The sequence below is a fragment of the Sciurus carolinensis genome, chromosome 8 (assembly GCF_902686445.1).
Source record: "Sciurus carolinensis chromosome 8, mSciCar1.2, whole genome shotgun sequence".
Lineage (NCBI taxonomy): Eukaryota > Metazoa > Chordata > Mammalia > Rodentia > Sciuridae > Sciurus > Sciurus carolinensis.
In genome coordinates, this window is record NC_062220.1 from 78,315,294 (window position 1) to 78,342,516 (window position 27,223).

General features: G+C 38.0%; 1 protein-coding gene across 11 annotated transcripts in view; it reads left to right on the forward strand.

Annotated features, from left to right (window-relative positions):
- Positions 1–2,241: 2,241 nt before the first annotated feature.
- Hdac9 (histone deacetylase 9) overlaps positions 2,242–27,223 on the forward strand; it is a 701,371-nt gene continuing 676,389 nt past the window's right edge. For 3 of the 11 annotated variants that reach the window (XM_047560095.1, XM_047560092.1, XM_047560098.1), the window contains exons 1-2: positions 2,256–2,540; positions 3,622–3,682. The gene's annotated coding sequence lies outside the window, so the exon portion shown is untranslated. Of the gene's footprint in view, positions 2,541–3,621; positions 3,683–27,223 lie in introns of all 11 variants that reach the window. The other 8 variants (XM_047560094.1, XM_047560090.1, XM_047560097.1 and 5 more) reach the window with 5 other exon arrangements.

The following is a 27,223-nucleotide window of genomic DNA, read 5'->3' on the forward strand; positions in this document are numbered from 1 at the left end:
TCAGTTGAAGACAGACTAAACCATACAAATATAATACAGTGTCATAAGTGTTACAGTGAAGATTTGAACAGAGATCATGGGAATCCCATCAGGACTTTCAGTAGAAATTATAAATCTTTTCTACTAAACTCCATCTTAAAATTTTTGAATCTTCTGTAGCAGCAAGCAAGCACCTGACTTAAAGTCAGCATTCAAGGGTCTAGGGAAATGATGAAGATGACAGCTCCCTGTTATGAAATGACCAGATGTGAAATACATAAATAATGATAAGTGAAGTTAACTGCTTCTTGTAAAATTCTCCCAAAAGAAAAAAAAAAAAAGGCAAATTTCAGTTCAAATTCTGCTGTACATATCCTTATTACACAAACATCTGTTTTAGTTGACCAGTGAAGTCCCAGGAATTTGTACTTTTAAGTGCTTCAATCATACTTTGGTGAAGGTTTTTCTTGACTGAACTCTTTCCCTTAAGAGTTAATGACAGGCAAACCAAGTCATTAAAAGGAAAATTAAAAAGGCTGAATATTCGATCATTTCAAAAAGGACTCCATTTTGAAAGGTGGAAAGGTCACTAGATATTTATACCTGCCTCCTATGCAAATGAGAAACCTCTCTAAAATATTTTAGTCAACATCATCTATTTCACCACTGAGAGCCCAATATTAAGATTTATCATGCCAATTAACAGAATTCCCAGTGTAGATAGAAAGTGAGCTAGTTGAAGTTCTAGCACCTAAGGCTTAGGAGTATGATCTTTTTAATTTAAAGCCAGTGGACCTCTCTTGGAGTATGAATTCCTGATTAGTGCAAAGTGAGGACAACCTTTAGCAATCGCATGCTTTCATCTTACTATAAATGCAGAAATATTTTAAATTAAATTACGGATAACATATGACTTTCTTTCTCCAAGTTATACTAGTGTTATGTCATTGGTAGTCTGGTTTTAATTTGAACCCTGCCACTGTGAGACCTTGGGCAAATCATGTTGCTCCTCTGGGTCGCAGTTCCCTCATCTGAAAATGAGGGCACTGGGTTAGGTCTCTCTCTTTCTTTCCTTCAGTATAATCTGTGAACTAGCTGTGCTTTCGCTGACAGAGAAAAACCATAAATGTACATGTAGAGGCACTAGCTTTAATTCATTTGAGGGCCAGATCATACATTCCATACATAAATAGTAGCGCCTCTGCATGAGCAATTTGTTAGTTAGCATTAGACAAGCATGTTTAGGATCACACTATTAAAAAAAAAGTGTTTACAGATTGCTTTATAAAAAAATCTGTAAGTATTAGTAATAATAGTGTATACTTAGTGTATACTTAAGTTATAGTAGTAGTAAAACATCCCCAAGGTAAAGATACTAACCACTGAAGGGTATCCTTAGTCAATTCTCCAACCCACCAACTGCCTGCCTTCCGCGAGGGTTGGTTTCAGAGCCTTGGTGCTCTCTGTCCAGCCTTGAAATGCAGCAAACCTAAAATCGTATTTCGAACAGCAGTCACCATATTCCCTTACGTTTCCCTTTTGATCCTTAAAAAGAAGAAGAAGAAGAAGAAGAAAAAGGCAGAACGTGGCATTTTCTTTTAAAATCTCCTTGAATGATTCTTTAGGATCCAAACGTATGTGGGGACGTCCCAGGTACCGCCCTATCATGCTCTCTAGTCCTCTCAAAAAGAAGTGGCGCGCACCGCACCTGAACAGCCCGAGATCCCCGGTGGGCACTGAGTAAGGCCGAGGCCGGGCTCCTCCCCCGCACTGTCCTCGCCGGCTGCGGTGAGCTGCCGAGGGGCCGGCCACCGGACCATCACCTGGCGCCTCTCGTGGGCATGCTGCGCTCTGGAAATCCCAAGTCGTCTTAGGCTCCCGGTCCATCCCGGGAATCGTTGGTCCAGCCCGGAGCTGTCCTCCTCTCCACCCCACGCGGCCCTTGCTGCCCCCGCGAGTCCTTGCTCGCGCCTCGGCCGCACACCCAGGGTCCCCGCATCCCTTATCCCCTCCCAACCCTGCAGGTCTCCAGCGCCTGGGCCCGCGCTCTCGCCGCGCGGGTCCAGCCTCCCTTCCCCGCCCGGCCCCACCCAGCCTCCGCCGTTCAGGGGCTCCCGGCCGGGCCTCTCCGTCTCCCTCCCACCTCCGTCCCCTACTCCCCTCCCCAAGAAGTGCTATTTTTAGCAAATCCTCCGCGCGCCGCCACCCGCTCAGCTCGCAGCTCGCAGCCGCCCGCTGCCACCCTCCCGAGCTCCCCCCGCGCGGCGGCGGCGGCGGCGGCGGCGGCGGCGCGTCCCGCACATCGCGCAGCGCGCACTGAGTCGGCCCCGCCGCGCCCGCCGCCCTCGCCGCGGTCTCCTCCTCTGGCGCCTGCAGCGGCCGGTAAGTCCCTGCTGGAGGAGCAGCGGTGGTCCCCGAGTCAACTTTCAATCCCCCTTTTGCTTCCTGCCTCGCCATTCTCTTCTCCTGGAAAGATGGCTGTTTGGAGAAGGGGGAGAAGTTAGGGGGTCGCCAGCGCGGGGCCGAGGAGGGCGCGACAGCCTCAGCAGGAGCGAGCGGAGGTGAGTGGCTCCACAGCCCAGTCCCTGGCTGCTGCTCGGGGAAAGCCCTGGGAACTGGGGGCCACGAGTCCTCCGGATGCGCCGCTGTATTCCCTGCCGGGGTTCCCCAGGTTAAGAGCATTTCAGTACGGACTCAGCCGATATCACTCGCCTTGCATCTCGCAGGCAGATGGGTGGCTTTAAGGTACCTTTGTCAGAAGTTAGGTGCTAGGTGATCCTTTGGTGAACAGCGTGACATTTGGCTAGTGGAGCCCAGGCGAAGGGTCGGTGGCTTGATTCTCCCCCGCCCCCAAACACACACCCAGTTCGGGTTGAATCGGAGCTATGAATGAAAAGTTTGTACTGCCAACATGTTGCTTGAGGGGCGCAATACTTAGTGGGGTACATATGATGTTTCGTGGGGGACTTCAGTTCCAAGTCTGTACATCACAACGCTGGGTTTTAAGAGAGTTCAGGGGTCGGGAGGGTGGGAGATAAAGCAGGTCCTAGGCTGGTGGGAGGAGAGTGATGAATCTTGAAGGCTTATTAAGATAAACTGATTAATTAGACGCCACCCGGCTATCGCAGCGGGGAATGGAGGGAGCGAAGAACGGGGGGCGTTCCCAGATCGCCCAGCAGGCAGCGTATGTTTGGTTTTGAGGCCATCGCCCACTTGTCCGCAGTGAGAGGTGCTGGTGTCAGAGAGAGGCCTGTGTGTCTGTGTGTGATAGAGCGGGACCAAGCTGCCCTCCAGATCCCAGACTTGCTTATCAGGAGAGGTGGCCTGCTGCGGGGAGCGGAGGATGCGGTTCAGGTGATGTGAACTTGGAAAATTCTCTAGTGAGTTTCCTGTGCTCTAATTTCAGGAAGACCTGTCATGTTTGTTTTTTCCCTGCCAGAAGGTGTGTACTCCTCAAAAAGGAACTTTTAGATTACTATAACATTTTGAAATCTGTGGAAAATGGGATATATACATGTTATACATATGTCCCATTACACATGAATATTGTGCGTGTGTGTGTGTGTGTGTGTGTGTGTGTAAAATATGGAAGTGAGGTAAGAAGGGCTTAGAAAGTTTAACTCTTTTTTTTTTTTTAACCAGAAAGAAAGTGAAGATTCCCCCCACAAAGGGTATCACAACGTTACACAGCTGAATACACTTGGTATGTTGAAATGTTTCTGAAAGATTTAGGAATTAAAAGTATTCGGAGCACAATCATGTTTTTGAATCTTGTAGGCATTATTGAAATCCAGGAAAAGGAAGTGAGTCTGTAGAAATCTATATTGAAAAAACAACTTAAAATCTTCAGAAAGAAAACCTTTTGACATTTGAAAAGGCCTGGATGTTATTTTCTGATGTCCCAGAAATCTTTTTAATCTATAATGAGTAACAGCACAGAATAAGTTGCAGTTAATAAACGAGGACAATGTGAAAATCATGTTTGGAAAAGATATTTTTTAAACTACTCTTTGGTGCTTTTGATATTTATTATGGAAATTATTGCAACTGAAAATTTGTTGTTTAATATATTTGCCTTTTACCACAGATAATTAGTATTTCTTATCCCTTTAAAACACTGTTCCCATTTGGACCAATTTAATTCCTCAAACATCAAATCATTGATGTGCCTTCTGGAAACCATTCATATTTGAAATGCTCAATTAGAATATTACATTTCTGAAACAACAAATAGTCAGTTGTAAAACTTGTTTTAAATTTATTCCCATCTATTTTGTTTGAATGAGGCAAATCTCAAAATGAGCAGTATTTGCTGAGAATGTGTCATTTTCTGTGTGGGAAAAAAGCTAATGTTTTCATATATGTTTCAGCTACAAAACAGGTGCATGTACAGTGGGAATCCTGAGTCTGACCTTTGATAGGCTGCCAGCTAGAGGGAGAAAAATGCTTTCCCAGCTTTGCTCTTGAATTGATAGTCTTCACTACAGAATGGACACGGGTAGATGCACAGAAGGTTGTGCAGAAGGAAGTTAAGAGTTTTAAATTAAGTACCAGTTTATAGATAGGAGACAGATTTTTTACCTCAGTCTTTGCTTTCCTCTCCCTTTGCAGTTCAGCATGTTGGACTGGCCTTTATTGGAAAATCAGACCAGCACTCTGCTAGAGAATGTTTGGCATAACAAACTGCCATCGTCTATAAAAATAATGATAACTCTTCTGAAATTAGAAGGTGATTTTATGTATGTTATAGTTTTTATAATTGTTCTGTGACTAAACTATGCTTCATAAAGTTGTCACTATGTATTTAATTATTATTTATATTTGAGCTATAGACTAACTTCTGTTTGAGGTTTCAAACATTTTTAAGTCTTAAGGCCAACTACTAGGTGCAAACATGTTGAACTAGTTTAAATGATAGCCATAATTTAGATTTTTTATTAATGTCCTTATCTTAGTGTTTTTTAGGTTTATGTAGGTTTTTATTAGAATAACTTTTTGAATTCATTTAAATATTACAATGTGTTATATTATAATTTACACCCGCTCAGTGGGGGAAGGTGTAGGTTATTCTTAAATAGAGATATGGAGAAATAGCTAACAAGGAGAGTCATTCGAGAAGCATATGGACATCATAAAATCCTTCTGTATGTAGCATCTGTACCTTCTCATTAGTGAAATATTGTAGTTATGGACATTTTTTGTTATTGCATCCAAATGTAGCTTTTTATTTTTACTTCAATTGATTTTTTTGTTTGTTTTAAAATGTAGTTTACATTAATGTTTAAGTTGGTGGGGGCTTTATTGCTTGAAGCCCTTTCCTTTAAATATGAAGACTTCATATTTAATTTTTATTGCACACATCACAGATACGCACAACTTGTTTCAGTTTTTTTAAAAATAACTTTTACATTTTTTTGATAATTTCTCAAAACATTTGAGAGACCAGTAGGATGACATATTATTCTCATTTTAGGAAGGAGACAGCAGGTACACTGATAGATTCCAAATTACACACAAGTGAAGAAATGTAAAACCAAGGATAACATATGTATTTGTTTCCTAACCACAAAAGCAGGTTGCTTCTGTGGCTCTCCTATGACAATTTCATAAATTTGTAGCACGCTTATCTTTATAGATGTGCAACTTGGACTCCATATCAGTTAATATAATCATAAGGGAATGGGCCCTTGCTTTTGCCTGCTGATGGGGGAAAACCTATTGGAAGTACTAAGATGTGTTCCTCTGAGGGGGATCCATTCTTGTAATCAGTCCATACCCCGCCCCGCACTGCCCTGCCTCCTTTGGCCTCACCTGATATGCCCCTTTACTCATCAGTGAACACTTTGGTCAGCACACCTGTCTGACTCAAGGATCATCAGCATCACCAGTGAGAGAAATCAGAACCTGATTTTTAAGAAGAAAGAGTATTGATAGAGGAATGTCTGCTCCAGAGCCAGCCTGTATTGGTCAGGGGTCCCACTGTAGGTGTCAGGACACTCTTTTATTAGTTCTGATTCTTGGCTGAACTTTCAGTCATCAAAGTGAAAAAGGCTTATGGAATATTCTAGTCATTTTTGTCCACCTAGAGCTAGTATCTCTATAAACAGACTTAAGGAAAATGAAAATGGACAGTACCTTGTTCATTTTTTCCTTCAGCCCACCAAATCCCTTTGCTTTCAGATCTCAACAGAATTTTTCAGGATAATTGCCCACATGATTTGTAACAGCCAAGGTGATAGACTTTTAGTATTGTATTGTTAGAGTTGGAAGTGGAGTGTATTATCCAGGATGCAGAAGAAAGCATTGCAATTTCACAGAAAATGGTAATATGTAATCTTATGTAAGCTCACACATATTTGTTGAAACATTTTTAGTTTTTGAATAAGCAGACAGTACTAGGTGCTTTTTACTCTATTAAGATAATATATTTTTACTGTCTTTCTCTAAGTGAACACTATAGGAGCTCATCTAAATCATTTTCAATGTGAAGTACAGAAAAAAATGGACTATTCAGGTGTGGTTTACTATTTACTAAAATAAATTCAGTTTAGAGCTTCAAAGAGAGGAAAGCTATTATTTGCTGTAATGGGGAGAGTGTAGCATGATGCTAAGACATAGGAGAGTTGAGGCTGCTGGAAATTGTACTTTCTTCTCATGATAGGAGGGAGATGGGTATGGACTGGTGTTGGTCCAGTGAAATAGTGATGAATGGAATTTGCAAGAAGGGGGAGATTTGGATAAACTGTGTGTCACTTGAGGTAGTTAATAGCAATTCATGAAAACTAACATGAGTGAATGTAAACACCAAATAAATTTTTTAGGGGATATTGTTTTCATATTGTATTGCTGTGTAATACATTACAACAAATTTAGAAACTTAACACACATTTATTTTCTCAGTTTGATTGCTCAGGAGTCCACACATTACTCCACTGAGTAGTGTCATTGGGTGTTGGTCAGGGCCGCAGTCTTATCAGAGGCTCAACTGGTAAAGATCTGCTTCCAGGATCCATGGTATTGTTAAGAGAACTTATATTCTAGTGATCAGAGGACTCAGATCTCCATTTCTTTCTGGCTGTTAGTGAGAGACCACTTTTTACCTATTGGAAACTGCCTGTTGTCCAAGTAATCCTCTTATAGGCACTCTTACAACATGACAACTTACTTCTTCAAAGTATCTTTTGCTCTACCCAGATAAGACAGAGTCTTATACAATACCATATACAATACCATATAGCATGATAATGGGAAAGAATTCACTGTTGCCATACTTGCTGTTGGTCAGAAGCAAGTCATGTGTTCTATCCAATCTTGAGGGGAGGGGACTGTATAAGGGCATTGGAGGTCACCTTGGGATGTGTCTACCATATTGACTGGCTCATAGAATTTCTGGAATAGTGAAGAGACATGGCTGAGGAACCACTCAATCAAAAACAAGGCTCAAAATTGCTGTGCTGATTCTGTGAGGTACTGTTGCTTCTGCTACCAGCACACCAAAATATTCTCTCTCTCTGTCTCTCCCTCTCTCTCTCTCTCCATATATGTGTGTGTACACACACACACACACACACACACACACATATATATATATATATAATAGGGTTCAGTTCTCAAGGCCAAAAAGAATGACAAATGCCCATTTCTGAGGGAAAGAAAAAGGAAATGTGAACAAATGATTGCTTAATGAAATGTTTGAGGTTTTGATCACTATAGACACAAAAACAATCTAAAGGTGAGATTGAATTGAAAGTGGCTTGACTTGTACAAGTTCTTGGAAAGAAAACTCTTCTGAGATTTAGGAGAATCCTAAATGAAGTCCCATTTAGGAGTGGTGGTGATCTTTTTAAAAGATGAGTCACTGGCACATATGCTAGTCTAAGAATTGACTTAATTTGACTCTAATATATTCACATGTGAAAGACTTTTAAAGGATTAATCCCACCAATCCTTGCAGGGAATCAGTTAGCTCTGTGATTGGGAGTCCTGAAACATGGTCTTCTCTTATAGGGAGAGAACAGATTCAGGATCATTGCAGACCCATTATGTTTGTATACCAAAGACTCTGGGATGCTATGTAGGAGCATGGGAGACTATTGAACACAGCCTGTTTTCTAAGCACTTTGCAGGGAAACTTTTATCCAATCTGTATCTCAACTCAGGCAGCTTTGTACATATATCCTTAGTTCTTGTCCCTTCCTGCATACCCCCCCAGTTAATGGAGACTTTAAACAGGTAAATACCTTGCCAAGGGTCATTCAGTCAGAGTGACATCAGGATTTGAATACAGGTCTGATTCAAAAGCCCATAGCCTTGTAGTATACCTATACTCACCTGCAGTAAGTGAGGTTTCCAGGGGGAAAGCCTGTTAATTCACACATTGAAGTGAATGTCTGGTACAGTTGCTCTTGGGGTCCATCATTGACCTTGAGAGAACTGAATACTGGAAGATGAGGGTTAGAGAGAGGAGTGCGAGTGTGCTGTATCATGCCTTCTTTGATTTTCTCAGCAGGAAGCACAGATCATAGGTCTCTTTTAGATCTAAAAGTGAGAATGGGGACTGGAGGTTGTGCATTTTTATTTCAACTTATCATTTTGGTTAAAATCAAAAGCTATGTGCCTCCTTTCTCTTCTATATGTAGATTTCCACTATTAAGTTAAATCAGGAAGCGTTATGAATCCTCATTGCCTCTTTGGCTATAGGGTTCCTTCTATAGCTTTTTAGAATGCCACTGTTTTGATCTACTTGAAACGTCTATTGAGACATTCTTCCTTTGTTCTTCTATTACTCGGTCCCCCTTTCTACTCTGTGGTGCCTCTGAATTCTATTCATAGATATTCTACTTTTTTCTTCTATTTTATGTACTTAAATCTCTTCTTTAAATGGATCTCATTCCATTGATCAGAATCATTGGCCCAGATCCCCTTGCTGTTCTGCTGTAAAATACAAGCTCAGTGTGGGACCCATGAAGGCTCATCTATTTTCTGTTAATTTTTTTGAATCGTACTCAGCATTTCAACACAGTAGGCAGAAGCCTTTAATATGAGTCAAAATGTAAACATTTAAACTGAACACCAACACCCAAGAAAGCACTCTGATTGGATTGTGTTAGATCAGGTGCACACCTGTGGACCATTCCATGGTGGCCAGATAGATGGAGTTTTGTGATTATCCCATCCGGGTCCAGGTGTCTGCTCTTCTAGAAAAGTACCTTTCATAGTAACCTATTTCTGAGCACGTGGAAGCTCAGGAAATCTGGAAATAAACTTATTTATTCATGTAAGTTTTAGATTTCCTAAATCAACTTATACCAGATTTGACTTTAAGTGATCAAACTCCTTGGTGTGACACTAGTTCTTTCAGTCTGGACCTAGCCTCTCTTTATTACCTTTATATCTTTAACTTTTGCTTGTCTTTGTCTTGCACCCAGTAAGTTTTTAAGGATTTAAATTCTCAACTTGGAGCTAGCAAGTGGCTTAGATTTTAGATAAATGGGAAGAACAGTCTGTCTGAGAAAATAAACCAACATGTAAATAAAAGAGAGTAAGAGAAAGAATGAGAATGAACAAATAGTTGTTCCTGCATCTGGGCATTCTCCAGGCCAGTTCTACCAGTAATTTTTCTGGGGTTATGTTTTGCAAACAATAAACTCTACGAAAATTGAGTTTCTGCCCTTTAATTGAAAGAGTACTAAAAAGCACAGGTATCTCTCAGCGCTTTTTCTGAACCTACTGATCCAGATCTCTCAGTGGTCATCTTGTAGCCAAACCAGACTTTTCATTCCTCTGAGGTTTTACTTCGGGAGTGTGTCATTAGGAAGCTATACTTCTCTGCTCTGCTTTTCCTCTAAGCCCAGCATATGACCCATCTCTTTTGCCATGCTTCTCAGGTTAATGCAGCTCACTGTGATCTAGCCCTTTTTTTCAGTTCTTGCAGTATTTAGGATGATGGCTGTGGTTCTTACAGGCTTAGAAATCAAATTATAGTATTAATTAAGGAAATTCATTATTTAAAAAAGCTACCGTATGAGTAAAGTCTTTAAAGGAATTTGCACTTCATTACCAATGACAGCATTTTTATACTTCTGAAATATATTAGTTAACATATAGAATGATTTACATATGAATTTGTGATCTCTTTGCAGTTACTCTGTGTTCCATTAGAGAATCATGGTTCTTCATGCCTAGACGGAAAGGAGGGCACAGAAGGTTTTGTTTGATAGCAGGTACCCAGTCCAAATGCCACAGGAAGAATGGGCTGATTTTGGCTAAGACTACTGGTCTGTACAGTGTGAACTTATTTTTATTAAATACTTTACTTAAGTTTGTAGGACCATAAAATTTAAGTGCTTTTGTTTATAGATTTTATAAATTATTTAAACCAAAACCAGCAAACAGTTATTGAATGTGAGCAAAAGAACTGATGAAATTAAAAGAAGCAGGATTGAATTATGTGACAAATGATGTAATATGTTGAAATTACATTGCCAGTATTGAGTTTGAGAGTATAAAGATGTAACCTCAGATTTTGTTCTTACTTACTCTATGTTTTATATCAATATAAATGTGTAATATATCCTTTTAAAAGTAGATTAAAAACAAACAAACAAACAAGAAATATTAACTTGAAGGCTTTGTTTTCTGGTTCATACTTGACCATAATTCTACTGGAAAATAATCCTCAAATGTCAGTCTTAATGAGATTATCAACTCGAGCTCTATAGCATTTTTTTTGTTCTCTTGAAAATGTGATTAGCATTGTGGAGTTATTGAATTCTAAATCAAATGCATAAGCCATATTCAGAGATTGCTGGAATGAAGAACAGATTGTGTAGAAAATACACAGAGATGATGATGATTTTAACCACTATAATGCGGAAGCCTATACTTTTGGACGCTATATTACCGTGTGTTTTATAATGACTAATTCATCCACACCTTTTCTCTAACCAGTTTATTTACCAAATTGTGTATTATTTGGCCTTTTTCTAGTATGTTCATGATTGAAAATCTAACAGCAAACAGTGAAATGAAAAGTCAGTAGCAGTGCTTAGTTTTAAAATTAATTAGAATAAATTTATATTATCTTTTTAGATTATAATCCCAATAAAAGTGCAAAATGAAAAACAGAATTCCACATCAAACTTGGATCTCAGTATGAAGCACAGAGTTCCAAGTATTAATTTGTCAGTTAAAACATTTTACATCATACTCTACATTGTATGTCATTAACTAGACTAGACATTCTTCAGGGTCAGAGAGAACATGCCCACTATTTGGTTTTTCCCATAGCACAAAGTACATGTCCTACTATTGGTGACCAACACGTGTTTTTTGATTGACCAGTTACTTGTGTTTTTAGTTCCTATTACCCTTTGAGCTCCTTGAGGGCAGGGATTATTTTATTTTAATTTGTGTTCTCTGAATGCCTAATATAGTAACTAACACAAGAAATGCTTAGTAAATGTTCTGAATAAAGGCACGCATGATTTATTGACTTTCTGTGTGTCTGTGTGTGGGAGTGTGTGTTCTTTTAGATCTCATCTGTCATACACTGGGCACTTGTAACATTTGTAGAGATCAGTGCTGTCCAGTAGAACTTCTGCAATAATGGAAATATTCTGTGTCTGTGCTTTACAATAGGTACATGTAGCTAGATTCTGAGCATTGGAAACTTGGTCAGTGGGGCCAACGGCCTGAGTTTAATTTTAATTATTAAATAGTCTTGTGAGGAGTGTTTAGTACACATCCAGATGATAATGCCTTCATTCTCAGACTTATTTGTGCACATATCCAATACCAATACATTTTTTTTTTTGGTGGTGAAAGAATGTTGTTGTTGGCTTTGTTGTTATTGGATGGATTAAGTTATGTTACTTTAAAAACAGAGCAATATATTCCTTTAAGTTACTTTCATTCTTTTCCCAAATGACAAATAACACTGTTTGTCATTTCTTCACTCACCCCCACATCTGATTTGTTTCTTCATCATTTCATTATAAGGCTAGAGGTCTGACTTCACCATTTTACGAAAATAAGTTTTACATATGGAGTTTTTTAATGACCCAGATTTCCTTGCATTTGTTTTAAGCCTTTTCCCCCTAATAAGTCCCTTAAGCTTGGATTATTTATGTGTTGTTTTCATTAATAATACCATCATCATCATGACTGGTGTTTCTACTATGCTAGTCCATGTCTGATATTATGTTCTAATGTCTGCTGGTATTTTTAACAGATTTAAAATTTATCATATTCTTTAGGGTACCTTTGATTATTCCTTTTCTTCTGTTGATTTCTTTGCTTATCTTGCCCTTTGGCCTTTTCAGGTACAGGAGAAGAATGAATAGCATCAAAAGCATATTAAAACTCAGTCCTTACGTAAGATGTAATCCCACCATAACAAGTTTCACAATTGTTGCCAAAATGCATAAAATCAGTATAATAGTACTAACCATTTAGAAAGGCAGGAACTACTTTCTGCCCTTGGCCAAGATCTTTGAATGCAATTTGTGGGTCTGCTAGATCAAGACTTACATCAAAATCTACCATAGGTACGTAGTGACTCTTGGTTGAGTATTTTCACATACATTTTCTCATTTAATTCTTACAACAACACTGAATCTAGTAACATGTAATGGTTAAAGAAGCTAACTATTTAATAAATTCAATAAACTCAGCTAATAGGCAGCAACACTAGAAATTTCCACTCATTTTCTATTTATTACTAGAGATTTAACAGTTGTCTTATATGGTAGAGTTTGAATGCATGGAGTCCCCTTTTGTTTTGGTCTAGCTTCGTAGTTCCCGAACTCCATTTTGCTTCAGTATTTCCATCCAGGGTGTGGCACACTAAAAAACTTTACTTTATGGGCATGTTAGTCCCTTTTACAAAGCAATTTTATCTGGACTAGATTTTTATCTTGGAGCCCACCTTTCCCTCTCTACCCAAAAGATACATCCTCACTGTATTTCTATTTTCACTTCAGCACATGACTATTCATGGAGGGAACTTGTAGATGTGTTTTTGAATAGGTTTCACCGAATCAGAGAAAAACTGAGTAGCCATATATAGAATTTTGTACTCGTGGATCTCCATTTGTGCTTTGATTTTATTTCTTTTACTGACTTCTTAATGTTGAAAAGCTAGTCCTGCTTTGTTATCTTCTCTCCCTGACCTTCCTGATAAATATTCTCCTAAAAAGCCCTTCTGACGTGAACTATTTTCAAATTTGGCAGATGGGGAAATATAAGGAAGGGAACTTACATTTTTTAAAGAAATGTTTTTATTGATATACTATAGCTATGCATAATACTGGGGTTCATTTTGACATATTTATAAATGCATATAACCTAGTTTACTCCAGGGAATTTTCTTTTGTTACTTGTGCTATAAATATATTTTAAATCCCCTACTTATCTATTTGACCCAATTTCTAACTGTTACCTACATTAAAATAAATATTTGAGTTTCATATTACAGTCAAACAATAGTTGTTTGCTATTATTTATAACGTTCAGGAAAGGCCCTGGCCTAGCTTGTGAGCTAACTTGGTTACTAACAACACCCTTTTGAAGTTACTTACTACCTTTTCTCTATGAAGACAAATGTGAAAAATTTAACTTAAGTTTTATTTTCAGAAGTATAATGTTAAGCTATCCAAGCCAAATGGGGAAGTGTAGGTCAAATGAAATGGGATTTTGGAATCATGTCTGTGTTTACATTTCTTTAGTACAGCAGATCTGAAATATTCTGTGTGACTTCATAATTTTCAAGTAACTGTTGAAAACATTAAAATTTTATGTCCTATCCTGTTTCTCCTACGGGTTTTAAAATCATATGACAACAGTAAATAATCTCTTAAAGCGATTTCCATAGTAAAATAATCTTTTTACTCATGGAGTTGCCATTTTCTGAGCTCTTCATATTCCTTCCTGTAGATCCAGATTTCCATCTGGCATCTTCTTCCTGAAGCACTTCCTTCAACATTTCTTGTAGCACGAATCTCCTGATGAATCCTTCAGCTTGTGTATGTCTGGAAACATCCTTATTTCACCTTATTTTTTTAAAGATTTTTTTGTTTGTTTGTTTGATATAGAATTCCAGACTGATTTTTTTTCTTTTAATACTTTAAAGATATTGCTCTACTGTTCTCTCATTTGCACTGGTTTTTAATAGAAGTCTGTTGTCACCCTTGTTTTTGCTCTTTATATCTAACATATTCCTTGGTATTTTTTCTTTATTACTGACTTAGAACAGTTTGATTTGATGTGTCTTGGTAGAATTTTCTTCATGTTTCTTTTCCTTTGAGTTCATAAGTACTTCTTGGAGCTGTAGGTTTTTAGTTTATATTAAATTTGAAAAAAAAGTTTTTTTAGTTATCCTGGCTTCCAATTTTTTTTTTTTTTTAGATTTACCTCCTCTATATCTTCTCTTTCAGGAACTCCAGTTAAATATATATTAGGCTCATTGATGCTCTTTTGAGCTCTTACTCCTTTTCCTCTATGTGATTTATTTTAGATGATTCCTATTCCTGGGTCTTCAGATTTGCTGCCAGTAATCACATGTACTTTGTTGTTCCTTAATATTGTATTTTCATCTCTTGAAATTTGATTTGAATTGCTTTAAAACTATTCAGTGTCTGGATTTACATTTTTTAACATGTGGGATAGATTTGTAATAACGCTTTTAATGACCTTATTTTCTTATTTGCAAATTCTAATGTCTTTTTCAGTTTTTGGTTAATTTTGTTTTGTTGAATTTTCTCCTTGTACAGGTTATTTTTCCTACTTCTTTGCATGCTTACTAATTTTTGATGCCAGAAATGATTCTTACCTTGTAGGGTGCAGGGTATTTTTCTACTTTTATACATTTAGATACATTTTCTTGAGAAATTTTTTTTTTCTTTTCTTTTTTTTATGGGATGCAATTAGTGACTTGGAAACAATTTGAGCCTTTCAGGTCTTACTTTTTAGATGAGTTTCTGAGCAGTATACTCAGCACTCCGTGAAACATGAGGTTTTCTTTTGTGGTTGATGGGAATAGGCACAATTCTCAGTCTTGTGTGAGTGCTAGGTATACTTTCCTTTAGTCCTTTTTAGGTGTTTTTTCCCCTGGTCTTGAACTGTTTCCTCACATGAATGTGCCAATCAGTACTGTGCCCAACGTCTAAAGAGGATCTTCTGTAAATCTCCAGAGATCTGTGTTTAGCTCTCCTTCCTCCAGACTCTGTCCTGACTCCCTTGTTTCCTAAATCCTTTTCCTTGATTGAAGGGTGTGCTAGGTTCTGCCTAGCTTTTCCTTTTCTGAACCATGATCTGGAAGCTAGGGCTATCAGAGGGCTCATGTAATGGTTCCCATTTCTTAGTGTTCACCTCATGTGTTTTTCATTTTTCATGGATTATTCCCTGGTGTCCAGTGTTTTGAAAACTGTTGTTTTACTTATTTTGTACATAACTTTCATTTTTTAAGACAGGCAGGCAGGCAATTCCAGTTCTTACTTTTACTTGGTTGGGAGTAGGGGTCCATCAGTGGGTGTGTTTTCTTGTTTATGTAAAATCCTTTTGGTTCAGATCATTTTTAAAAGATGATTTAAGGGGCCGGGGTTGAAGCTCAGTGGTAGAGCGCTTGACTAGCACCTGTGAGGCCCTGGGTTCAATCCTCAGCACCACATAAAAATAAATAAATAAAACAAAGATATTGGGTTCATCTACAACAACAATAAAAAAAAATTAAAAAAAGATGAATTAATTATTTAAGACTCAATTTAATGTAATTTATTTTGACATTCTTCTTTCTTTTTAATAGTTCCCAATTTTTCTTTAAAGAATACTTTTTCCAAAAAAAATTCTTAAAAATTCAAATTTCACTGTCAATTACATAGTAATATCATGCTTGATGATTTTTGTCACCACTCTAGCCATTCAAAACCATTCATGAAGCAAGCCCGACATAGAATGAGAAGTTAACTTTGTTGAACATAACAATTTGCATACTTTTAAGTAGATAAAAGATGCTACTATAGGAAAATACCATGTTTTAAAGAAAAGATAGAAGCCAAGTAGCTTTGAAATAATATAATCTTGAATTTAGTAAATGTGAATGAACATAAAACAGCCCATAAATTACTGTTTTAAATTGGATCACTTTTTATGGATTGTTCCTCCTTTATATTTATTTAGGAGGCTCGATAGTTCATGGGTAGGCTTTTAGAATGTTCATATATCAAGCAGTAGTGAATTATTTTCACTTTGTGCTGGTGAATTATTTTATTTTTAATCCTCTCATATTTGAATGATAAAATATAGTACTGTGAACTAATATGAGAATAAAGTGTCAAAATTCAGGAGCACATCTTGCTATAGTGAATACATCTTGTTACTTCAAGAGTTTTCTGGCAGTAAGGGCACAATTGACTGTGAGAATTTAAAAGAATTCTTGAGGTGGTATAGTTCCATATGCTGTGGGAATATGTCAATGATTTTTAAATTTTATAATTCGAATTTTTAATGTAGTCTTTTGAAAGCTCGTTGTTAAGCATGGCAAGAAGATGAGAGTTGCTTTGGAATTCTGGGGAAAATAATTTAGTAAGAAGAAATTAAAATTAACTTTAACTTTCTTCAGTGCTGAAATAAATATCAGCACCACGAAGCCAAAATTGTGGTGATGTTACATTGCTGTTTCCAATATTTAAGCATAAAGGTTAGGCCAGATTTATATTCACTTGCAAAAATGAACCAAAATGTAAATAATTTATAGAATTTTAGGAACTGAATCTTAAAAAATTGAATATCATTCTGGGGTGGAGACTGCTAGTTGTCTCCCAGTATCTCTTTTTCTCATTGTCTTTATTTATTTTTGGTGCAGGGGATTAAACCCAGGGGACACGTAACCATTGAGCCACATCCCCAGTCATTTTAAAAAATATTTTTATTTAGAGGCAGGATCTCTCTTAAATTGCTTAGGGCCTTGCTAAGTTACTGTGGCTGGCTTTGAACTTGTGATCCTCCTGCTGCAATCTTCGGAGCCTCCGGGATTATAGGTGTGCACTACCGTACCCAGCTGCTCATTGTCTTTTGACTAGAGACCCTGGATTTCGACTGGGGACAGACCCCTATAGAATAAAGCAGACATTTCATAGCCTCCCTTGCAGCTAGGAATCATAGCATGTGGCAGAGTTTGACCCACAGGATGTAAACTGAAGTGATTTTTGCAGTTTTCAGATGGGCTGAGAAAGGCAGAGGTATGTTGTCTCCTCTCCCCTCTCACTTGTGGGAATATGGATGTGATCTTAGGCCTTTCTATGGAGGCCAGTGCTCTGGGGATGGCAGAGCAGCAAGGTTTTTAAAAAGGTTTGGGACAAGGATGAATGACCTCTTGAAGCAGAGTTGCCATAATCGCTTGGAGTCTTTCTAAGCCATTGTTATTTTGGGTCTCTGTCAGAGTCAACCCAATTTACATATATTGCTGCTACCAGTTTTCATTTGTTTATAAAACTTGTTAATAGTTACTTTTTAGAACTGTATGCTTAAAAGGACCAAATAGGTTGTCCATCAGAGATCTAAACTTTTTCAGATGTTGTCCTTTTTTTTTTTTTCAGACTAGTCCAATATCTATCAACTGAGGCCAATAGAGTTAAGCCTATCTGACTTCTCTCTGAGAGATTTAAATGTAGGTTTGAGGCACATAATCCTTTCTTTTGAAAAAAAAAAAAGGTTTAATAAGAGAGAGGAAACTAAATTATTCAGTTTTCTATTTTTCTCACAGTCATCAAACATCACTTATTATTTTCCATTTTCCTGCTTCCATATTTCTTTTTAGCTACTGGGAATTGAACCCAGGGGCACTTAAACACTGAGCCACGTCCCCAACCTATTCTAATTTTTTTTTTTTTTGAGGCAGAGTCTCACAAAATTGCTTAGGGCTTCGCTAAGTTGCTGAGGCCGGCCTAGAATTTGGGGTCCTCCTGCCGCAGCCTCCCAAGCTACTGGGATTAGAGGCATGTGCCACTGTGCCTGGCAGTCTTCCCTATTTCTTAGTTGTCAAATCCTAACGTCCATTTTTTAGTGCGCAGTGTGAAATGACTCCCTGAGTCATCTCACTGTTTTCCCTTTCAGAACTGTCATCCCTGAGCCTTTAGGATAGCACAGAGGCCATGATTTCCTTCTCTGCTTCTGCCCTGTTCTCAGTGTTTTCTTGGTGGTGACAAATCCAGCCCTTCAGAGTTGGCATACTCTCATTCTTGACTCACTTTACCCTGTGTGAGGGAAGACCTTGCTCTGGCATCTTGTGGACCTGTTTTGATGATCCTGCATATAATTTAAAGGAATATTGAATTAATTGGTAATATTTAAAAACAGGCTGTTCAGCAGAAGAAAATGCAGATTTTATGTTAAATAAAAATCTTCTCTTGAACAAGGAGAAACTGACACACTAGGCCTGTGGTCCTTGTACGTTGAGTGGTGGAGCTGTTACAACTGCCTCCTGTAGATGAGGCTTATTCTTGGTGCTTCATAGTCAGCACTCCCTTTTGCTTACATCTTGTGTGTTTTATTTATTTTCATTGTTTGCCTGATACTTTAGCAACTTAAGTCGATCAAACTCTTCTTAGGCAATTTAAGTTTGTATTTAATCTTGCTAAAAGTTATTTCCTTTTCCTGCCCTTTCCTTTCTGATTTCAATTCCTTCTTCCCTTCCCTGCTATTAATAACTTCATTAAACAGTTTTCTTGTCTTATCTGGCTTTTTGGCAGAATTCTGACTTTCATGCTTCTTTTCTCATCCAAGTCCTATAGTCATCTTCTATACTATCTCTGCAGTGACCTTTCTACCATTAAAACTTTAATATCTTCCTATCTAGCCTCAAGACTTGGAGTAGCTCTTCTGCCTTCCAGATGACTCAAGCCCTTCAGCATTGGTGTAGATGCACAATGGCACATTCCTTTGGAAAAGTTCTAGTGGTTCCTCAAAAAGTTAAGCATAAGTTACTGTTTTACCCAATACTTCTATTCCTAGGTGTATATGTTAGGAAACAAATTTCCTAATAAGAATGTATGAGTGTTCATAGCCATTTATAATAGTGAAAAATGGAAACAACCTAAATGTCTACCAACTCACCAGCTACAAAAAAATGTGGTATCTCTATGTAATAGAAGATTCCTGGGCCATTAAAAAGGAATGTATCGCTGATTTGTGCTACACATGGAAGAACTTTGAAAACATTATGCTAGGTGAAAGAAGCCATGCTTTTAAGACCATATAATGTATGATTTCATGTAGACGAAATATCCAGAGACAAAAATAGAGCCAGTGTTGCCATGAGCTGAGGGGAGGGGAAATGGGATGTGAGTGCCTGTGGATATGGGTTTTTTTGGGGGGTGAAGAAAAGGCTCTGGAATTGAATAGAGCTGATGGTTGCACAGCTGTGAATGTACTAATAATCACTGGATTATACAGGAATTACACCTAAAATATATTAGGGAGTAAAACAAAATCTACTTAGCATTCAAGATAGTTCATGATCTGTCTTTTGACGGTCTCTACATTGTCACGTTCCTGCCTTCCCTTCTCCCTCAGGTCAGTGTACCCATCTCCTGATAGTCCCAAGAGTCCCAGACTGTTGCTCCATCTTGCCTGTTTATGCATTTCTCCCCAAGAAATCCTACCTCTCTCTCCCCTCCTCTCACCCACTTCTGAATTCCTGATTTTCCCTCAAGCTTGAGTTCATAGTCCACCTTCCCTGAAATCCCCTTCATGTACACTAGTGCTGGAATATTTAAGAGAAAACTTAGGTCTAGATTCCCCAGAGCCAAGTGGAAGCACCCTACAAAATGAAGAGATTAATGTTGATGACTTCATCCAAACTTTGTAATGAGAAAAGTTAGAACAAGCTCTTTTAATTTTAGTGTACATGTAAATGTTGTGTTTTATAGATTTTTATTTTACTTAATTTTTTTTAGGTACTGGGAATTGAACCCAGAGGACCTCTACCACTGAACTACATCCCAACCCTTTTTTGTTTGTTTTTTCATTGTGAGACAGGATCTTGCTAAATTGCTGAAGCTGGCTTAAAACTTGTGATTCTCCTGCCTCAACCTCCCAAGCTGCTGTGATTATCACTGTATATCACCACACCTGGCTATTTTTTTAATTTTAATTTTAAATAAGTTACAGTTGGCTGGTGTAGGAAGCCAGCATATTTTAGAACTCACTTGTGTCAGTCTTAACATAGGTTTGCTGCCTCTACCTCCTTTTCCCCATCCTTTTTTGTTTAAGAGCAATATGTAGGGTGTTTGTGTCCCCTCAAACATTCTGGGTATGCTTGTTATCTTAAATGGTAATCATCTGTCTTTTCTGTCTACCTAGATTGGGAACTCTCTGAGAAGAGCTTTTCTGCCTGGCTGCCTTCCTTCCTTCCTGCCTTCCTCTTTTCTTTCCAACTATATCCCAGTAATTCTCCACAGAAAATGGTTGGGCTGGGTGCAGTGGTGCATGCCTGTAATCCCAGCTTCTCGGGAGGTTGAGACAGGAGGATCATGAGTTCAAAGCCAGTTTCAGCAAAAGCAAGGCACTAAGCAACTCAATAAGTCCCTGTCTCTAAATAAAATACAAAAGAGGGTTGGGGATGTGGCTCAGTGGTCCATTGTCCCTGAGTTCAGTCCCCAGTACCAAAAAAAAAAAAAAAAAGCTTAGTAAAATTTTAATGCTTGAATGGACATCCCCAGTGATATCAAATGTAGGTATATGGGAGAGACTGCTTGTATACTTGCATTTGCCATACTGGCAATTGGAGACCTAAGCACTCTAAAGGGATGCTGTGTGATTAGATGACTTTACTGAAACACACATGATCTCCCTCTCACACACACATACACACCATTTAAAAAGCTATCTCAAAGAGAGTAGAAGAAAAAAAATGTGAGATTTTTCACTTTTGTCAGCCTATGCATCTGAGAAAGGTGTTAGATTTAAGGCCTAAAGTAGGTATTAAAATGGCACTTTCCCTAACAGATTTTTAGTGTCTTGTCTGTACTTCTGAAAATAATCTTTTCCATGTCAGAAAATTCATAAATTAAAAATTCTTATTTTGTAAGTCACTCTACATGACTGATTAATGCTTTCTCTTTGAAAAATGTGATTATACTTATTTTTAAATGATTACTTTCTTTTTTACCTTTGATTTTTAAAAATAGAAATTCTGTTCTCATCCATAGTAACTCATTTGGGGTCCCAGATCAGACCTTGTGACAAAGATTATTTAGAAGGCATAGTAATCATGAGTAGGAGTAGGGAAGGTAGTCAGGTAGTTAAGGGCTTGTGTTAAGCCGTTTTGAACAACTGAAGTTGAGTTCCTTGGGGAAACTATAGAAAGTAGGCCTTAGAACTATCTCCCTGAGAAGCAAGAGAACTGGGGTACTTTACCAGTTGCTCTTTAGTTGAGGGCTGCTTCCAGGGGGTGTTTATTCTCAGAGCTTCTATCCTGTGGTCCCAGAGAAGGCCCTCAGGCAAAGAAATGAAAGTGCTGGCAGTTGGAAGTCCGTGGGCAGACATTTAAGTAGTAATGGCCAGAGGATGTGGGTGGCATCAGCAGCACCCATTACATACGGAGGTGGAGCATTAATCATGGGAGAAGTGCTGAGCGTGAAAAAGACCAGAATTTAGATTAGCCTTACTCAAGCATTTACTCAGTGCCTAGGTGGTATAAGAGCTGTGCTAGGTGATAGGATATATTAATTCATATGTAGAAGAGATGCTTAGCTTTTTAACATTTTGGTTCTTTATTTGTAAAGAGAACTTCTTTCAAAGTTGAGAATAAAATGAGATATATTCCTGAACATACTTCATATGTTTAAGTATTTGAAACTATAGTTAGACCCTGAAGTTGTGTCTTATCATATATGTGTTATCCAGTCAAAAGCTATTCTTCCCTTAGGCTATGTGAATCTGGCCTTTCTGTGCAGTGAGTATGAGATAGTAAATTTATAAGTTCCTTGAGAGGAATGAGGTACCATGGGGATGGTTATTTTTAGTCAGTTAGTGTGAAGGCATCCCAGGGAAAGTAGATAAAATGAACCTTAAAGTAATGGGTAGGAACTAGCCGTGTGAGAATAGGGAGTTTATGAAGGAACAGTATGTTCCAGGAAGAACTGAGGAGAGTCCTGGAGGGACCTACTTAGTGGTTAGATTAACCATTTGAGCCCATGGATTGACCAGGACAGGGTGATATTGTATCTATTGCTAACTACTTGTGTGGTCTATGACTCATTATTTAACCTCTCTTAATCTCTTTTCCCCTTATAATTTGAAGATACTAGTTCTATCTACACTATAAAATTGTTGTAAGGATAAATAAGGTACATTATTGTCTTATGCTGTTTTGTGTAGCTATAACAAAATACTGGGACTGCATGATTTATAAAGGAAAGTCGTTTACTGGGCTCATAATCTTGTGGCTGGAAAGTCCAAGCATGGTGCTGGCATCTGGTGAAGGCCCTCTGGCTGCATCACAATATGATAAATGGTATTACTTGAGGTAAACACATGCAGGAGAACCTGTGGACAGAGAGGAAGCAATTGACCAGGCAGGGATCAGGCTCACTCTTTTTAACAACCCACTCTTGTGGGAACTCACCCACTCCTGCATTCATCCCTTCCCAAGGGCAGTGCCCCATCATGTAATCACCTTCCAATAGGCCCCTCCTCTTAAAGATCCACCACCTCTCAGTATTACAACTTTGGAGACCAAGCTCCTAGCCCATGAACCTTTGGGGAGCAAACTGTATCTACACTGTAGCAGGTGTTTAAGGTAAGCAGAATAGGGTAAATTCTCAGTAACCCTATCTGCAGCTTTTGGTATCAGAGTAGGGTTCGTTGACAAGTCATAGTGCCTGAAGAAGTGTGTAAACCCTAAGTGAAGCAGAGTTTCCCAAGGTTTACAGGACATTAATGCCACAGCTTCAACAACAAAGGAGGATTATGATGTTAAAAGACCGAAAAACCCTGCGTACAATAGATGAACTTCATGGAGAGTCATATTAAGACATTAACAGCTCTTAGAAGGAGAGTAAATAAATCCTTTTTCACTTTAGTAGTCTGTGTTAAACTTCTTTTTTCATTTGTTTCTTTTACCCCCTTATGATAACAGCTGTTCACATTGGACATTCTTTTGGGAAATGCTCCTTTGAAGAGTCATGTGATGCATCAAGCAAGTTATTTATAATTATATGTCAACATTAATATTGTCTATCAAGTTAATAATTTTAAAGAATTATGAGTGTTTTTAAGAAGTAATGACCTTTGCTGAAAATATTTTTTGAGATTCTCCCTTTAGGCATCCTTTGAGTCAGCTTATTAACCCACCTATATCAATTATTACATGGTCTTCTACATATTTCATTCTCCTTTTTCTACCTACAATTTTATTACTTTATGAGTCCTTTTAGGTCTCAGATCTCTTCAGAATGATGTGTTTTTGGCCTCACTTGAGATAATTTAAAGAACAGTCCCCAGACAATTCAGAAAGTTGACTTCCAAAAATACTTGGAGTAATGCCACCATCATTAAACTAAGTGGATAACTTTCAAGGTGAATGGTTTTAAAAGGATTGGCAGCGACTTAGAAGTGTACTTTGCAGAAAAGTTTATTATTTCTGTAGTCACAGAGGGAGCTGTGAGTTCCTACTATGTGCTTATACCTGTAGTAGATGCTACCTATATTTGGCAGAAGTTCATAGTCTAGTGGAGAAGAAATAAGAGTTCAAAAGTAACCACTATTAAATAGGACAAATATAATAATAAAGGGATCAGAGTGATATAAAGTGAAGAGTGGAGGGATGCCTCAGGGGGTCAAGAAATGCTCCACAGTGGCAAAGATATTGAAGATTAACCTTAATTACTATGTGAACAAGAGAGAAAGGATATTCTAGGCATTATAAGCAAGTTCCTTATATGTCAACACTCCAGGCAAATGTGCAGAGGGCCAGAACTCTGAAAGAGGGTAGAGAACCACAGCCATCTGAGTTTGAGTGGACTATTTCTTCCTCATGGGAAAGTGGAAGGTGATCAAGGCAGAAGCTAGAAGGAGTCCTGACCACAGGAGTTTTTAAGTACAGGAGTAGAAAGGAGTTTATCTTCTAGGTACTGGAGCAACCTTGATAGATTATTAAGCAGAGTCATAATTTTTAGGTTTCTTTTGGTAGCACTCTGAATTTGAGTTGGAATGGGAATAGACAGGAGACGAAGGGTTCTGGAGACTATTGTAGGATCCTGCTGAAAGTGACCTCTAACTACACTCAATTGGTGGGAGATAGGAGACAGGGAATGGATGTATGAGGAGGTGAGGAGGTGGGTAGTCATGAGTGACTGGATGTGAGCAGTATAGGGAAGGGGGAATCAGAGATTCTCTCACATGGAGCCTGGGTCAGATGTTGGTATCATTCAATATAATTAGGACTCAAGAGAGGAACACATTTCAGGGAACATTTACTGAGTCATGTTCCATACATGTCATGCTTGAAATGCATATTTGTTATTCACCCGAACGTTCATTGATTCTTACAGTAACTACTTTGTGCTGGATAATGTGCTAGACTCTGGGGAGACAACCAGAAAAGACTTAGAATGTTCCATATGTGTGTGAAACTTATATTTTAGTGGGAGAGACAGACATAAATAATTACTCAGCTAATTACTTAATTAGTAAGTAAATAAGAAGGGGAGCTAACTCCTAATGCAGTGTGCAGTCCCTTCTGCAGCTTAGCAGAATAGTCTGGTCTGTTAAGTCATTGGCCAGTAGTTGCTCATTGAAGCCATTAGTGAGATTGCCATATTGGGTTGCAAAATGAGCAGGAAAGGAGGTTGAGCTTAGCATAACAGGAATGTTTAAGGAGAGTGGTGGATGAACCAATGAAGCTGAAAAAGAATGGGGGAGTAATTCAAAGGCATATGAGAAGGGTTGGGAATATTACATAGAAGTCAAATAAAGTAAGTGCAAAAGTTTCCATGGTTGGAATTGCAGGCCTCTGTTGGATCTAACAAGAGCTTGCTCAGTAGAGCAGCAGGGCTGTAAATGATTTTTCTATCCAATGATGTGTGGGATCTAGCTTATGTTGGTTTTGAGAGCCAGATTGGTTAAACTTTCAGGAATTGTGTAAGCTGATTGTTAAACATAGCTAATGAAAATCAAATTATGTGCTCTTACTATTAAATAATTATTTCAAAATAAATAAAAAACTCAATCTCGCTAATTATTTTATGGTCTTTTCTTATATTCTGTGCTCTTAAGGTTATTTACATCTGTTTGTCAACTTTCTGTTGCTGTGACAAAATACCTCAGGAAAACAGAAAAGGAAAGATTTATTTCGGCTCATGGTTTCAGAGGCTTTAGTCCATAGTCGCTTGGCTCCTTTGGTGTGGGCCTGTGGCAAGTCAGAACATCATGGCTGGGAGGGTATTGCTGAGAAAGACGCTTACTTCATGGTGACTGGGAAGCAGAGAGAGGGAGAAGAAGGGACCAGTGACAATATATAGTTCCCAAGGGCATGTCTCCAAGGACTCACTTCCTTCAACTAGGTCCCACCTCCTACAGTTTCCACCAACTTCCAGTAGTCCATTTAGCCATGAATCAATGGGTTAATCCACTGATGAGGATAGAGTCCTCATGAGCCAATCACTTCTCCAAAGCCCTACCTTTGTACATTGCCAACATGGGGACTACACTTCAACGCATGAGTCAGTCTTTGGAGGACAGTCCAGATCCTAACATACACTATTTCATCTGAATGGTGGTTATACTATACAATGGCATGGTACTGTATATTCCAAGTCTGTGCTTATTGATTTCATACTGGTTATCTTGTAATTATTTGTAGTGGGAATATTTACACCATGGAAAATGATGAATAAATACTACAAATCAGAGATTTTGTTTTGCTGATTTTCTAGACTTGAAAAAATGAATGAGAAGTTGTTAAGAAGGCAGAGTACACTTCAAATCTTTGGGATATATAGAAGTAACTTTGTGAATAGCATAAAATTGAGGAAATAGTCTTCTAGTATTTGTAAACTCTTATCCAATTCAAGAAATAAGTTGGTTCTATTATTGATAAGTGAGAAAATTTCCAACAAATACAGCAATTGTTTCAATTTGATCTTACTTAGTGCAAAAGAAAATATCTATCAACCAGCATTCATGTCAGAACATATCTGATTGGTATCAGTGAAAGTACTTTGTAAGAAACAGTTGGCTGTATGGAATTTATATTAAGGGATACTGTTTATTTTACTGTTATTTATAAATTATATGCTATATCTTCTATCAGTACAGTTTATAATGAACTATACTTATATGCAACACACGTAAGTATATGGATAACACATGTATGTGTGTACATATGTGTGCATGCACACACTCATTTTTATTTTCCTGTGAGATTCAGTTGCTAAACATTAGCGCACAATAATGTATATATGGGATATGAAGAAGCTGGTCCCATCTATTCTTTTGAAAAGTATGGGAGAGCAGGAATATTCCCTAGGTACTTTCTAGTCAGAAGATGTTTGCAGGTTTAGGACCACTTTTTATGTTTGTGTTTTTGCTTATATGGATTAATAACTCTAAAGTGAGGAGTGAGTAGAGAGGGAGAAATTCATGGTACTAGGGAAGGTAGAAGTACGTGTTAGAAGAAGGTGACAAAGAAATAGTAAGAACTAAGATGTTGACTACCATGGGAAAATTGACCTTGAACATAGGGAAGACTCCTGTTCCTCTAGAGATGAAGAGTGATAAACCTAATGTTTGACAGATTCAAGTGCATGTACATTAAAGTCACTAATATAAGTTAATTGTTATTTAAGAAATGGGCAAGATACGCTCCAGAAAAGAAATGCAGAAAGATCAGTTCACTTATGAATAAATTATAGAATAAGGTGAATACTGTGATTGACCAGGGCAAATTTTCATGCTGATTTAATCTCTGAAATATTATGTTGTATTTTTAGCCTATTTTTCTGGGCAGAAATATTTAAATAAAAATGAGAGACAATTTAAAAGCACCTCATGCATTTAAATGCCAAGTATTATTTCTTTTACTTAGCTCACAAACGTAATGCTACATTTCCATGGACACGGATTGAGTTTCTCTGAGATGATTAGAAATGGGGTATAATTTGAGGTTGACTAAACTGCATTCATTGCATGCATGGATAGTTTGAACACAAGGTAAAATGTTATCCAGACTGCTGAAGAAAACAAG